This window comes from Austrofundulus limnaeus, unplaced genomic scaffold (assembly GCF_001266775.1).
Source record: "Austrofundulus limnaeus strain Quisiro unplaced genomic scaffold, Austrofundulus_limnaeus-1.0 Scaffold129, whole genome shotgun sequence".
Classification (NCBI taxonomy): domain Eukaryota; kingdom Metazoa; phylum Chordata; class Actinopteri; order Cyprinodontiformes; family Rivulidae; genus Austrofundulus; species Austrofundulus limnaeus.
The window spans coordinates 993,192-1,004,605 of NW_013952531.1; the positions used below are offsets into that span (position 1 = coordinate 993,192).

General features: G+C 38.7%; 1 long non-coding RNA gene across 1 annotated transcript in view; it reads left to right on the plus strand.

Moving 5' to 3' along the window:
* The window catches only part of LOC106522451 (uncharacterized), a 118,687-nt gene that overhangs the window by 48,573 nt on the left and 58,700 nt on the right, over nt 1–11,414 (plus strand). The window lies entirely within an intron of this gene.

Below are 11,414 nucleotides of genomic sequence, written 5' to 3' on the forward strand. Positions count from 1 at the left end.
TATATATATCATCCACAGTACAAAATTTGTGAAAGGAAAATGGGACGTGTAGTTTATGTTGCGTGGTGAACGAGCTCATCCTCCCCGAGTAAAAGAGATCTTCGGCTGTTTTAGCTCCGACTGACAGGAACCGACAGCACCGTCGAGCTGCAACAGGAAAACTACTTGCAAGGTCACTCGAAGGAGAAGCTCTCATCATCGGTGCGAGCCAAAACATCAGGAATCTGGGAATGGCCTGGGCCAGCAGCCGTGTGCTCATCCAACCGGATGATTTTTTTTTTTTTTTTGTGGAAAGAGACTTTTCAACCATGGCTCTGGGTCAGTGTGATTTACACACATGTTTACTGATGTCTTTCACATGGTCCCTCTCGCTGCTTATTGTCTTCCACTATTAGTTCCCAGATGAATCACCAGTGGACAAATTGAGGGACGTCTCTGAGGATCTGTAATATTTATGGAGGTTACGCATCACTGCAGACCTCTCCATTGGCTCCCCCGACGTAACGAGGAAAAAAACAGATGGTCCACGGTCATGGCATGTTTGGAGACTGAAACACTTAGGTTTCATGGTCGTTTTTATGCTTTTCTGCACATTTGTTTTACATCTTGTTCAGAGATTATTATGCCAGGGCCCCTGTTATCTTTCATCATGTTAAACGTTTAGGTCAGATTGCAATTCTTACTCATTTTTTTTGTACTATCCTCTGAGCCCTGCAGAATTTACTGGAGCTTCTTGCTGGCAAGTGCATTGGTTTAGAAATTCCTCATACCAAAGCAATTCACTGCAGTGGAGTCTTTATTTTAATCCACATTCTTTCAGCCAGCTGGTAATACTCCAACATGTTGATGTTAATAGGGTGAAAATAAATGAACAGCAATGATTAAAGCAGATATGTAAATATTGTGTCGTGCAACTGGTGAAGCAGGGAGCCCCACTGATTACCTTTAAGTAAAGAATAATGAACTCCGTTTAGAGATGACAATGCTTCTGTTTTCTTACTTTATCTGTGCAGCTTTTATTCACTATATGAGTTTTTAAATTCCCGCAGTACATTTCAAGTGAAGAAAAAAAWAGTGCAGAAAATATTTAGATTTTACTGAAGCATCTTTAGTAAATCAACATTTAAGGAACTATTAGCAACTTGTTGGAAATTATCTGTAAATGGAGCTTGCCTGATTTATTATGCTGTCAATTGGATTCTGAGAAAATGACTCTAATAAATAATGTTTTGAATTCTTTCTGTGCAATTATCACACTTGTGTTTATCTTTCCATGACACGCATTTAAAGCTCAATAAACGATGTTTGTAGCCGATGAGAATTTAAAAGAAACCTACAGAAAAGACAGCAGGAAAGGATTTGTCGATTCAGATTTTGTTAGATTTTTGTGTTTTAGCTTTGCTTGTTTATGCTACGTGTGCGTCATGTTGAACCAAGTCAGCCTAAAGGGATAGTTCAGATCTTTTTAAGTAAAGATAATACCTTTAAAACAGCTCCACTTTCAGAATTTTCATCACACTTCATGTTTGGAAACCATTGCATTGCTGCCAGTTTTGCATTACGTGATTATTTCAGCCGAAATGATTCATGCTTTAATGGTAAGACACTTGTACTGAATTATTACTGGCTGCTAAAAGTTTCACAGACTGCAACAAAGATGCTACAGCTAGCTGTTGTTGYTGCTATTTGAGCTTGCAAATAATCACAATCAGACTAGCTGTTAGCTAGCGACCATATGGTCAGAATACCTCCAAACTGAGGCTGGTCAAAAAGCTATCTACAACAGGTAAGATATTCATTGCTCATACCCAGTCCAAAGAACCCCATTTCAAAATGTTTGAACAAACATCCCCAATCAGTTTTTTAAATCCTTTTAAAGTTTTTATATTTTTTATCCAAAAGGCTAATAATCTATTAAATGTTTCAGTTCCTTGTACTCAGCTTGTTTTACCACCTTCTTATTTTAAATGGTCCCAGTTATTTTCATTTTAACAGGTCTGGAAAACCCAAATACCTGCACTGCTATCTAAAAAAAATCAGTTCTGTAACATATGCTGCAAGTTTTTAATCAAAAAGTGAATAATGCTTTAAAAAGTAAAGCGGGTGTTCTTTCTTTCATTCATTCTTTTTTTTTTTAAATACAACTTCCTCTCTGGCTAAATTTAAACCAAATGCCTGTGCCATTATATTGCGTGGCTGGGTATATGACCCTCTGGAGTGAAGCACCGCAGGCGAGAGGCCTGGAGGTATTTATCTTTCAGTTTTTCACCTGTCTTCAGATACTGTTTCCTTTTTAAGTTCAGCAGTATGGATTTACTGGGCTGCTTCCTTCCGGGACCCCGTGGAATAAAACATTAAACCGCAGGGAGGAGAGAAAACCTGCAGAGCACTAAAATCAAGTTATGTCAAAACCATTTTGCTCCTCCTGTAGTGTTTCCTCCAAGGGCTAAAGAACATAACAAGCCATTCAGTTGAAGTGAATGGGCACTAACAGACTTTTTAGCCATTTTGATTTGTCTGAATTTTGCAGGCACATCCTGTGGTCCATCAGGCCCAGCCTCAGTTTCAATTCATCGTCTCCCTCTGGACGCCTGTCTTCCCTATTTCATGTGGAAACTCTATATGATTTTCTTCATCCCTGAGCAATTCTGCTGCTTCAAAGCTGATGATCTTTGTATCCCCAAAAGAAAAATGYGCGAGCTGGCATTTCAGTGTTTGAAGATTCACAAACAGCGAGAATGTTTTAACTCAACCCCGTCCAACTCTGACTTCTCATCAGTCAAGGAATAAATAAATGATAAATTACTGTTTAACTGAAGGAGGTCTGCTAAAGTCTTTGGAAAAGGAACAAAAGCACCTGTATTTTTATTAAGGCAGGCTGAGCTTATACTACTCCATAAAGTTTGGACAGCACCGGGGGAATCGTTCCTGATGATCTTTTGAACAGCAGCTCGCAATACTTCACACAAAGTTGGTCCGAAAGGAATAAATCTGGAAGAAGTGTTTAAAAATGTTGTCAGTTAAAGGAATTTATTTAATAAGACAGTTACTTTTATTTAACAAAGGTTCTTTGGCATTTGTTTTTAAATGTATAGTGGGTTTAATTTGAAATGAGTTGCAGTAAATGTCACAGCTTAGGTTTGCTTTCCGAGAGGCTTATCTAAAGCAAGCCAGTGGATTTTAGGTTTGACTGATTCCTAACCCATCTACACGGGGTGCCAAGTTTAAAAAAATAATATATATAAAAAGGTTACTAACAATTTTTTTATTATTTAACTCATTTTCTGACTGTAAAATCCTAGCTGAAATTTTTCCTCTAACATTTTATTATTTCTCTCTGTTCTTACATCTTGCTAATTTTCTACTAAATAGTAAATTTAAACAGTAAATGTTACATATTAAATCCTATTAGATATGTAAATCTAAATGTAAAAATTAMATCTTACATGTTGTGGCTAAATGTAGAAGGTTACATTTAGGTATCTCGGAATGGAATGCAGCCTGGGTGCTCAGCTTTTGTAACGTCATCATCCTGTGACAATAACAACTGTTACTTCTGATAATGCTGCTAACACTGTTAGCGCTGCTGAAGATGGCATATAATAATGGCATTAGCGTTAGCAGCATTAATAGCATTAGCATCATTAAAGCTAGCAGCGTAAACAGCGTAAGCAGTATTATTGGCTTCTCTTGTCACCACCGGTAGAAGCTGTGTTCCTATACACACATTATTTAACATTTGAATTGAAAATTTAGTAAAAATTAGCAAAATTTAAGAACAGTTAACTAAATAATAAAATTTTAGAGGAAATTGTTTTAACGATTTTACACTCAGCTAAATAATGAAAATCTGTTGGTGACATTTTTTTTACATTTGGCTCCACATAAATCTGACACTCAAAAATATTTTTCTCCATAACGAATCAGTTGTTTGACTTTTTCAAAATGTGCAAACCAAAAGTAACATGCATACTTTTAGCAACAGTTCTTAAAGAGAACTTAGAATTGGCAGGTTAGCGCTTTACAAAAACCAAAGCTGTAATCAGTGCATGCCAGAATTTATTTATTTATTTGTCAGCTCATCAAACCAATGCCACAGTTCGACTTTGTGTTTTGACATGTTGCGACTAACCCTCAGCGTCTCTTTGGCGCTAATATCGCTAAGTGTTATTAAATGATGTAACCTAAATCAGCCAACAACGAGTTTGCCAAACAAACACCTTATTTGATTTCTAAAGTCATTTATTTCAGGTCATTAGACTTTCTGTAAACTAAACTCTTGATGCAGCGACACAACTTTGCTCAGGACTTTRGGCGCTCTTCCAGTTTCGGTCCAGTTGTAGTAATCATATCTGCCACAGCTGCTGCTTTATCACAGATCTTGAGGACAAATACATTCCTGAAAGTAAACAGGCGGCCATGGCAGCTTTCACTGACGGGTGGTTAGGTCACTCATGGTGAAAAGTAAATTTAACAGTCCAAAATGCAATGATTTGCCTTATGTTAAACAAAAAATGCAGCCTTAGTAATACTCATTAAAATAATTTTGTCATTTAAACATGTRCTGAATTATATTTAGACAAATTGTAATTTCACAGGATACCAGCCTTTAGAAATGACCTCACGTCATCTTTTTACATACCGTCCGTGTTTCACTGCACATCCATGTCAGATCCTTTTCAGCAATTAGCCTTGAACTCRGAAAGACGATCAGCTCCGGTTTCCCAAAGCTCCGTCCCTCGTCATCTCGGAGTACTTTGAATCGTCCCCCCTGCGTCCTAATTAAGACGTTAATGCCACCTCCCGTGGGGACATGGATGCCCTGGATCCACCCACCCGCATTCCCCCTCTGCAGCCATCAAAACTGTTATGATAATAGTCAGCTTTGCACAGGTGCAAAGTGCTTACACTCAGACAACATTTGCTCTCAGGACGGATTGTCACATGAAGATCTGCTTTGATWTCATTTAAACAAAAATGCTTAATCAGAGTAGAAAATAACAGTTTTGTTTGTCACTTTATTCATTTAATTGATTATTGACAGCAAATGTCATATATCACCCAATCTTAGCTCAGCAGCTTTAAAAATGACTGAGTTATAGACAGTTTAAGTTTTATTTTTTAAGACATCCTGAAATGRGTTGACTCATTTTCACTGAAGGCCACGTAACGTTTTGTGCTTAACGTCGACTAAGCAACATCACATTCCTTGTTTCTTTGCTACAACCRAGCACTGCTAACAAACAATAACTGASCTCTATGTGGTATTTCCTGCGTAGAAACAGCGTTTTAACACATCCTCTTACAAACACTATAAAGTTCTGACTCACAACTGACTAAATGTGAAATAAACATAACAGAAATGACGTAAAAGTAAGAGTTGTTGAGTTGTGGTGGGTAGCTGTCATCTTGAATTTTGAACTCTCCCACTTTCTGACAAGGAATTCCCAGTAGCATTCCCATTTAAATTTACCACATGCAAGTGGGAAATTCCCACATCCCAGTACAAATGCGTTGTAGCAAAGGTTGCCAGCGAAAATGAAGCAATATGCAGATTTTATTTGGCGAATTATTCTAGCTGCTGACTCCTTTTAAATCCTGTGCACATCCATAGTGGTGGGATGCCTTAATTTTGTGGGTAAAATAATCAAGATGCCCCACCCCCCATCCCCTCCTTAGCTGCCTTGCACTGCGAGTGTTTTTTTAGCGTATGTTTCTGTGTTTCTGTGTAAAACACAGGATCAGAGCTCTTTTTTAACTCGCCTTATTGCGTGTTTTCCAAGCTGCAAAAGGTAGTGCACCGTAGTGCGAMAGACCGTGGACATGTGTTCCCCCATGTTTGTTATGTGTGTCTTTCTCCGAACTGATGTTCTAAACTGCAAATTCCTAGTTTGTGTTTATCACTGACAATGGCAATGAAGCTGATTCTGAAGATGCATTAGAGATGCAGTTTACGGTCAATGCTGGCTTTAAAGCAGCTTTATTTTGAGACATTGATAAAGTGCTTTTGTTTCTGAGCGTTGTGTTAAAATCTGACCAGTGGTTCATGAAATATTTTGCTAACAGACAAGCCAACATGCTCATACAGACACAAAAATGCCTCAAAAATGACAGCCCACTGCTCCACGTGTGTGCTCACATGTGCGATGGGRAAAATGCTGACAAGCTGTGTTTCCATTGACCATGAAAATGYRCAAATTAGAATTTCGAAAATAAATTTGCTGAATGGAAACACGTCAATTTAGAAAAAAAATTACGTTTTTCGWCAAATGTTTTTGCACTAGGATGAGGTGTTATTTCAGCCGTATCGAAATTGGTGTTTTACTCAAAACTGCAATGGAAACACTTTTTTCACATCACAGGAGTCACGTGATCAACAACCGKCTGTTTCTACTGGCGAAAAAGACGATGAAGATGAAGATAACAGGAAGTAGAAGTAGTAGTACTATCACAGAAGTAGTATAAAATAGTAAACTCACCGACTACAATTTGCCAAAAACACAGCATACGTAGCCGCTCCCAAGTAGGGACTTGTCTCTGGAAAGCCTCGATAAAAGACGCCGACGTCTCCTCTGATGATGAGCGCTAGTGTCGTGGTAGCAACATGCTATGTGTTTACATCCATCGCTGCCATGTTTGTAATGACTTATCATGAGAACAAACGTATTCACGTGACTTTAATAACATTTATTACTTAATGGAAACACTACAGTTGCGTAACTGTTTTTTTATTTTTTTATTTTTTTTTACATTAACAGAATATCGACAAAGTTTTGCGCACATTTGCAATGGAAACACAGAGTCTGTGAATTTCCTCATCCGGGGATCATTAAAGGTCAATAGAAATAAATAAAAATATGAGTGCACAGCTTTCACAGTGAAATCAGACAAATCAAATCTGCTGTCTGTTTTAGTAAAGCTTTTTGTTAGAATTGTGTCTTTGCTCCTGCTGTGGATGAGACCACCTCCGATCGGTCCAGTTCTCAGACTCTGAAGCTGTATTTTCATTGAAAGTGGAGCCCAGTTGTCATCGGGAACCTCAACACGTTCAAATCATAACACATTTAGAGCAGGTAGAGCAATAAATTCACAAGCTTGTACCATTAAGCCTCGTCCTGACCTTCTAACTGTTGCCTTGGACCGGAGCCACGTTATGTGTATAAGCTAACACGGGCAATTACAAAGACCCGGGATTGAAAGAGAGCTGTCATTAGGATGGGCTTTCACATACCAGCCTGCGGAGTTTGGCCACCGGCCAGACTGGCAAATGGGCTCAGCTCTGCTGGGAGAGTCGGGGGGCCGGGCCAGGGGCCGTGGGGGATAATTAGACAGTTTTATCCTGGCTTGTTGATATAAATGTGGCTGGCTTAGCCCCCTACACCCTCGCTTCATGGTAATGATCATGTCTAACAGGTGGCAGGCAAACTGGCGGGGGGCATGAAATGGATACCACGCTTCCTGGCCACATCGCTCTYTTTTTTTTCTTCTTTTTGTTTGTTTTGTTTGGTTTTCCGGCCCAATCGTAGCTGAACTCCCACCCATTGTGGCTGCACCATGAGATTGTTGATACTGGAGAGTGTTGGAGATTTGTCACCATCTCATCACATTCTAGCTAATCTCAGCCTCCCCCCGGGAGCCTCGCAGTGAGGGGCCGGCCTCGCAAAACACCGTGGTGTTTAACTCAAGTGGGTTTTAAAGTCTGAGAGAAAAGAAAGTAGTTCCTCCGCTTAAATACAACCCCGATACTAAGTTAGGACACTGCGTAAAACAAAAATAAAACAATATAATGCAATGATTTGTAAATCTCACAAGCACATGTTTTATTCAAAATGAAACACAGTAAACATATTAAATATTAGAACTAAGAATTATTATAATTATCTTTTTTAAAAAACGTGGTTATTTTGAATTTAATTTGAAAACCATCTCAAAATTTTGTTACAGGAGCAACAAAAGCTGTGGAAGTAAGTGGTGTGAAAAAGAAACAGCTGGAGGAGTATTTACACTTTTACAAAACCTTATCTGTGCTATTCATAAGGTTAGTTAAAGCTCTATCAGACAAAAAAAACACGCATTAAGATGATCCAGAAACACCACCAGCTTCTCTGGGTCAAAGATCACTGAAAATAGACCGAGGCAAAGTGGAAACCTGTTTTATGGTCAGACAAATCAGACAGCTCAAAAACCTGCCTCTCTGATGGTATGGGGGTGCATTAGTGCTTACACATCTGCAAAGGMACCAGAAATGCAGGAAAATTTAAGCAAGTTTTAGAACATTGTGTTTATCCAAACAAAGTTTCATTCAGGGAAGGTTTTGTTTATTTCAGCGAGACAATGTTAAACTGCTCAGTGCATCCATGACTATATACTATATATATATATTTGCTCTGGAGGAATGCATCTGAAGAGGCTTTGAAATCCACTCATGTCCTCAGGTTCTTGATTCACTGTCATATAATGGATCATTTGGGGCAAAAGGAACCGGAAAAAGAAGATGCATGCATTCAGATTTATTGCCTTCCCTGAAAATGTGCGGAACAGATTTGAGCCAGGAGACAATGCTGATTTTTTGTTTTTTTTCCAAAGCGATGCCTTTTTAATTTGGTCGGCCCGCTCAGCAGAAACACGCGGCAGTTTCTTCGAGGATCTCCTCTGGTTTGYGGTCGCTCGTGTCCAGCTGATCCGCAGAGGCGTGGCTCAGGATTTAAGAGCCTGATCCCTTTTTTCTGGTCAGGCAGCGGCTCCAGATTTTACTGTAATTTTCACCTTGCGGGTTGTTTTTAAAGCTAACCCTAACCTTAACCCTAATCTCCCTCTCATCACGGACTTTAAATAGAGATGACAAAACAAGTTTTATGACTGCAGATTTTCAAAGATATTTCTTTTATTCTTTCTTTTTTGGGGGTTTTAAAGCKAAAACAGATTTATTGTGTTTTGTGGTGAAGTCTGGTTGATCTCAGACCTCAGGGTCATACCGCCTCATGGYTGGTATTTTAGTTAGAATTATATTTTGCTCTGTTTAAAGAATGCAGTGATAAAAGGAAATGTGTCCACATAGAGGAGACAAACAAACACTATATTTGTCTGCCCTCCTCACAGCTGACTGTAAGTCATCTGCTTCTTTCCAGATGACAAGAGTCGTGATGGAGACTCTCATTAATAGCCTCTTTAGTATTTTTAGTGTCCTAGCGTAAACAGTGACCAGATATTTTTTCACCTCGTTGCTTCCCGCTCATGTGATGGACCCCGTCTCGTTCTGTCRGCTTCGGGTCACTGAGGCTGTAACTGAGACTGTGCAGCTCCATTGCTCTGCACATCAGGCGTCCTGCGCTTCTACAGCTTTGAGCTGAAGCCTGACTTCAGGTGACGCATCGAGACTTTTAACAGCAGCGAGGCCAAAGTCTACTTCTTTCTTTTTCTAGATTAGACACAGGGCTGGAATATGTGAAAGATGTGTGATTTTTATTATTGCAAAAGACAAAAGATTGGCGATGAAATGTGCATYTGTTTGTTTAGTGTCAAACTCATCGTCACTGAGGGCTTCACAAATGTTATGGTGGCCCTCAAAGGGCCAGTTGTAATTAACTTTGATTTTTAAAATTCAACTTTTCAGCAGTGTAAGATGTGGTGGCCAGTGGAAGAGTCCTGTAATCCTGAGGTTGCTGGTTTGAATCCAGGTTGCGTCAGGAAGAGCATCCGGTGTAAAACAATCATCAGATCTTTTATGTGTTCTCTCAGAGGAGAGCAGCTGTAAGAAACCTACTTGACTCAGTTTTTCTTTCATTTCTTAGGTTAAGTTCTGCTTTCCTGCACACCTGGGTCCTGTTTTCTAGATGTCACACAAGCATCTTTGTTGTTTTCTCCCTCAGTAAATCAAGGAGTGTATAGAGTTTATAACATAAATTACCTGAAGTCATTCTCCTCTCTGTGCTTCATTTATGGCTCATGCTTTAAATTTCTGCACATCTAGAGTTTCTGCAGTGCGTTTTAGCTCAACAGTCTTTATTTTCCAGTAAAACTCCAGAGTAAGTAAACACAACTTCACATTTGTTTCTCCATTTTACTTTGCGATTTGGGTTTTCTGAGGTCGTCGTCCAGTTTTCTGTCAAAGCCACACGACTCTTCCTTGTTTCGCTTTTTAAAGTCTCCTGTGTTTCCTGAAACATCTCTGTGATGAATATGTTTCCCTCTCAGACAGCAAAGCAAAAGTCTAAATTGGTCTCTTTGTCTTTGAGTCTGAACCTCGTCCAAAATCTCTGACGTCCACAATCTCCAAAGAATATTTGTTGTGTCATTGTCTGAAGCTGCTGGCACTTTTATTTTTAGCGCACACAGATTTTAYACAAACTTTGTTTTTTTACACACACAGATTAATAATCTATAAACATATCTAAACACCTGGAGCTCAAAAGGACATATTTATTCCCCAAATTATTGCCTATAAATATTTTTTCTTTACTTTGATTAGTTAAAAATTAATCAGTTGATTTCAGATGGTTTATTTGAATGGGACGATTGAGTGGTTTGACTGTTTTTGAGGTTTTAATCTGAGGAGGATTTCCTTTCTGAGTCTTAACTTGACTGATGATCGGATAAAAGGAAACATTTTTCAGTTAATTTTGCATTATTCCTTGAGAAATGTTTTAGATCCACAGCTAACAGCTGCAGCCACTTCGCTCATTAGTCCCAGCAACTGAGTCTAAATCTGCTAAAGATGGTGACAAACTGCTCGCAACCTTTTCACAGAACCAAAACTTTTTAAAAAATCCTAACTTTTCAGACCAAAATCATCCCACCTGTGAAAACAAAAGTTATAAACTGATGTCTGCTAATGACGTAGACAGGTAGCCAGTGGTGGGCACTTCACAAACCCACTAATCCACTAATAGCGGAACTAGCTTCTCATTTAGCGTTAGCTTTTTGGAAACAGGACAACAGGAAACAGCTAGTGGACTGATTAGCTTCTGCTAAATTAGATTCTGCTAATTTTAAGACTAAATAATTCAAAAGTGTTACACGTCTATTTATTTTTTTTATTATTTTTTTTCCATTTATCCTGAATTAAATGAAAACCGTCTCTTTGTGGAGGACCAAAACTGACATAATTAGAAATAAAAGCAGAAATACTTAAAATGACCAATAAATAAATAAATTTGTGTAAAAAGAAAGGTGAGGAAAACACTCATCCCTAATTTTAAGCTAAACTGAGGCAGTAGATCTGCACATGGTTCCTGCTCCTTCCTGTCTGTTGACCAATAGAAGAGCTGACCCAACAAGCTCCGCCCACTTTGCCTAATGCGGCAGAAATGCATAAGAAGAGACAGAAATGTAAAAGTAACACATGAAAATAAAAAGACTTGTGGGAAAAGTTATAAAAAGTAATTAAATATCATTTAAGAGACACAAATACAAGT